Source organism: Vicugna pacos, chromosome 2, assembly GCF_048564905.1.
Source record: "Vicugna pacos chromosome 2, VicPac4, whole genome shotgun sequence".
NCBI classification, from domain to species: Eukaryota; Metazoa; Chordata; class Mammalia; order Artiodactyla; family Camelidae; genus Vicugna; species Vicugna pacos.
The window spans coordinates 13,786,438-13,791,476 of record NC_132988.1 but is presented as its reverse complement, the minus strand read 5'-3'; the positions used below and the strand labels follow the sequence as shown (position 1 = coordinate 13,791,476).

Here is a 5,039-nt window from a genome sequence, read left to right as displayed (position 1 = left end):
AATTGGAAGTGACGGTGAGAATCAGCCCTACCTCAACCCCAAGGACTTGGAGCAGTAATTCTCATAAACTGTGAACAGTAGTTCCTGTAAAGAAGGGATTTTTCTTCAGAGGAAAATCAAAGGGTTCCTCGCAGAAGAATGGATAGCTGGGCAGGTAAAACCAGCAAATGTTCCAAATTACTCCCGTCTTCAAATAGTGTTCCACCGGCTCCCTTGATATTGTCACTGTTACTTCTCACTGTTTAAGAATTTGGGACTCAGGAGTTTCTTACAGATACTCTGGGGTCAAAGTTCTTAATGCTAGCTACACATAGAATCACCGGGCGACAAAAAAAAAAAAAAAAAAGAAAGAGAGAGAGAGAAAGAAAGAAAGAAAGAAAGAAAGAAAGAAAGAAAGAAAGAAAGAAAGAAAGAAAGAAAGAAAGAAAGAAAGAAAGAAAGAAAGAAAGAAAGAAAAGAAAAGAAAAGAAAAGAAAAGAAAAGAAAAGAAAAGAAAAGAAAGAGAAAGGAAGGAAGGAAGGAAGGAAGGAAGGAAGAAAGAAAGAAAGAAAGAAAGAAAGAAAGAAAGAAAGAAAGAAAGAAAGAGAAAGGAAGAAAGGAAGGAAGGAAGGAAGGAAGGAAGAAAGAAAGAAAGAAAGAAAGAAAGAAAGAAAGAAAGAAAGAAAGGAAGGAAGGAAGGAAGGAAGGAAGGAAGGAAGGAAGGAAGAAAGAAAGAAAGAAAGAAAGAAAGAAAGAAAGAAAGAAAGAAAGAAAAAAAGAAAGAAAGAAAGAAAGAAAGAAAGAAAGAAAGAAAGAAAGAAAGAAAGAAAGAAAGAAAGAAAGAAAGAAAGAAAGAAAGAAAGAAAATGCATGTGTGAGCCTAACGTCTCAAGTCTGGACCAATGTCTGGACCTCAACACCTCAAGTTTTGTCCACGCAATAAGTGTTTGAAAGGAATAACAAACTGCAGAGTTAATAGCAGGAGATACCAGTTCCTCATCTCATAGCTTTCCTCTCCTCCGTTTCCACCTCCCATGCTATCAGTGAGCACTCTTGAACAGAGTAGGTGCCCCATCGATACTGGCAGAACTGAATACAGTGGAACTGAATGGAGAAAATATACTTTATTATCCATGTTTGTGTGCTTTCCTCCTTTGAACAGACTAGACTCCTACTATCTGTTCGTGATTTACTGTCTCCACGGCAAGAAAAGTGGTGAACAAAATGAGGAGGAGTCACGTTTGTGTTCAGAGACCCTCCAGTCCAAAAGGGGAGAGAGTGATGCATTTATAGGAATTACTGTTTCCAGCTGGGGAAGCTCCCAGCACCAGTCAACCATCACCCCTGTCTTAGGGGATTGAAAGGAATCTAAATCTTAAGGGGATTTAGGAGTTAGGCAGAGAACAGGGAGTCTGGGGTTTGCTCAGCCTGTATAAAGTCCCGTGAGCAAAAGGAAGCCTAGCTCATTTGGAGACTTGCAGCAAGTGGTTCATAGGGCTAGAAGATACTGCCTAAGGGCGGAGTGGCCTGACGGAAGCTGTAGAAAAAGAGTCAGGGATATAAGGGGGAACTTTATTTTCATTCAAGCGCTTAGGGCTCTAAAGAAATGTGTATTACAGACCACAGTCCCACACAGCCTATCATTTTCTGTTTGTGTGCTGAAAAAAAAAATTACAGCTTTAAACTGGATTTTAAAATCAGTTCCCCAAATAAACCAAATGGCCTCCCTAAAACCCCTGCGATTTGGTGCTTTTTTTTTTTTTTTTTTTTTTGATTTGGTGCTCTTGTGCTGCAGTGCCGCGGCTCGGCCACAGGGGTGCAGTGCAGCTCAGCGTACAGTGGGAACCGGCGATGACTGTTGAATGGTCTGGGGGCGGGGTCCCAGGGAACCCCTCCCTAAAGTGGCAAACGCGGTTCTTCTTGAACTAGATGGAGCGGATTACCCCCACTTCTACCCTCTACACGCCCTTCCACTATCATCCATTGCCCTTCCTTGCCAAAAACAAAACCAAAACTCATACATAGTGTGTGTGGAGTACGAAATTGTAAATTGATGGTTCTTACAGGATTTGCTTATCTGCACCCGTATCCCAGAGAACAGTGGACTTGCCTCGTAAAAAAATTCGAAATAACCAAAATGTTCAGTGATCAGGGACTGACTAAACGACTTGTTATGTATTCATACGAAGAAATACAATACGCCCTTTAAAAGATAGGAGAACTGATAATAAGAAAATGTTAAGTGAAAAAAAGCAAAATCCTAACAATACATGGGTTTACATAAGTGTTTATATTGCATATATTTACACAGAATAAACCCCTGGAAGTTACAAGTGATAATCCTTGACGGTAGAATTACTGTTGTTTTTTGTTTTCTTCTTTATAGTGTTTTTAATTTTTTTTGTATATATGTGTTTTTTTATTAATCAGTTTACAATATTGTGTCAATTTCTGGTGTACAGCACAGTGCTTCAGTCATACATGAACATACATACATTCATTTTCATATTCTTTTTCATCATAAGTTACTACAAGATATTGAATATAGTTCCGTATGCTATACAGTATAAACTTATTGTTTATCTATTTTATACATATTAGGTAGTATCTGCAAATCTCAAACTCCCAGTTTATCCCTTCCCACCTCATGCCCCCCTGGTAACCGTAAGTTCATTTTCTATTTCTGTAAGCCTGTTTCTGTTTCGTAAATAAGTTCGTCTGTCCTTTTTTTTTTTTTTTTAATATGGAGCACTTCACAAATTTGTGTCATTCCTGCTAATCTTCTCTACATCGTTCCAATTTTAGTAGATGTGCTGCCGAAGCAAGCACTATAGTGTTTTATATTTTACAAAATGGTGAATATGGATACTTTAATACTTAGAAGAAAATTAATGAGGGAACTTCCAAAACAAATAAGTAAATATCCATCCCACCATATACAAAAGGAGAATTTTATAATTTTATCATGGTTACGTGAGGCTGTGTTGGCTCACGGGAGTGATTCCATGTTTGCTTATTAACATTAATGGGTCTTCCACTGATACAGGCCAAGGACTGAGAAGCCCACTCACAAGTCCTTGAAAGAATAATAAGACATGAGAACATACTAGTAGTGATTACAGATAATTGTTTATTTTCTTCTGAATACTCTTCTGTATTTTTCATGTATAGAAAGCATGTACAGATTTTATTTTAAAATATAAAAAACAATAGCAAGTATAGGCCATAAAATGAAAACAAACACAGTTAAATGAACAGGAATGGAGAAACAAAGATTTTAAGGTTTAATTTCCAGTCATTTAGAGAAAGATCTTCCTTCTCCAGTTTGAAACAGAATCTTAATTTGTCACATGTAATTTGAGGTAGCCATCATTTTTGCATGCTAAAAATGATTATTTTGATAAATACATCTTTTCAATGATAAAACTTTAAAAAATCTAAACTTTAAAACTTTTTAAAAATTACAAAAGCATTATACAATTTTTGTGAAAAACAACTGATAACTTCTTCACTTAGAACTGTAAATATTTTGCTTTAAATTCTTCCAGATATATAAACAGATATTTTAAAACAAAGGAGGAACCTATCATTTTGTGACCTGCTAAATTCACATAACTATATAACCTGAACTTTCCCCCACGTCATTAAATACATGATTTTTGATGCCTGGCCTGCATACTTATCTTAACGTAAGTGTATATCATAATTTACTTAACCACTTTCCTTTTGTTAAATATCTGTTTATTTTCTAGTTTTTTTTCCCCATATACCTTTTATCCAGTCCCCCCAAAGTTAACATCTGACAAAACCATGTCAATACTGAAGCCAGGGAAAATATTGATATAACACAATTAATCTACAGACGTTTCGCACATGTTTTCCAGTTGTCCCTGTAGTGTCCTTTTTTCTCATTAAAGAGCAATCCAAGATTTACATTACATTTAGTTGTCTTGCATCCTTAGTTCCCCCTAGTTTGGAAAATTTCTGCAGTCCTTCTATTTTCTAGTTTTTAGCCACTGAGAATAAGGATGATTTTAATATCTTTGTTCTTGTTTGTATGTGTTTGACCACTTTTCAGTAAAAATTGCTAGAACTGAACTGCTCAGTCAAAAGCGTTTCAGCCATTTGCTAATTGATACATGGAAATGGTGCTCCAATCTGCACGTCCCTCAGTAGCATCTATTTTGACTACTGTGGCGTTATTATTGGTCTTCAAGTCAGGTAGTCTTAGTCATTCAACTTTATTCTTCTTTTTCAAAGTCCTTTTGGCTCTTTCAGGTCTTTTGCATTTCCATATGAATTTTAGAAGCCCTTGTCAATTTCTACCAAGGAAAAATCTGCTGGCATTTTGACTGGGATAGCACTGAATCTAGAAATAAATTTGGGAATAACTGACATAATTTAATTAATTGTAAGTTTATATATTAGTTTTTAAAAATTGATAGATTTTTTTTAAAGAACGGGTTAGTTTGACAGGAAAATTGATCAGAAAGTGCAGAGAGTTCTCACCTACTCTCTCTACTCCCCAGTTTCCCATATTATTTACACTGGGAACTATTGTGGTACATGTGTTACAACTGATGAACCAGTACTGATACATTATTATTAACTAAACTTTATAGCTTATGTTACATATTCACTTTTTGTACATTCTGTAGGTTTTAACAAATATATAATGCCATGTATCCACCATTACAGTATTATACAGATTAGAAGTTATACAGACACAAAATTATACAGATTACTTTCATACTATTGATTTTTGTATATTGATCTTGTATCCTATAACCTTTCTAAACCCACCTGTTAGTTCTAGTGGCTTTTTTGTAGATTCTATTAGATTTTCTAAATAATGACCATATTGTCTGACAGTAAGAGCAGTTTTACTTCTTCCTCTCTAGAACCTGTAGTTCACTGTTGAAAAGAAGTGTTGATCCATGCCTGGCTCCTGATCTTAGCGGGTAATACATTCAGTCTGTCACAGTTAAGTATGACGTTAGTTAGATTTTTCATGGACGCCTTTTATGAGGTTGAGGAAGTTCCTTAGTTTACTGAAAAAA

The 5,039-nt window shown here is 35.7% G+C and overlaps 1 pseudogene; it reads right to left on the bottom strand.

Moving 5' to 3' along the window:
* Nucleotides 1–2,716: 2,716 nt before the first annotated feature.
* Nucleotides 2,717–2,808, bottom strand: LOC116276745 (U6 spliceosomal RNA; annotated as a pseudogene).
* Between the last annotated feature and the right edge of the window lie 2,231 nt (nucleotides 2,809–5,039).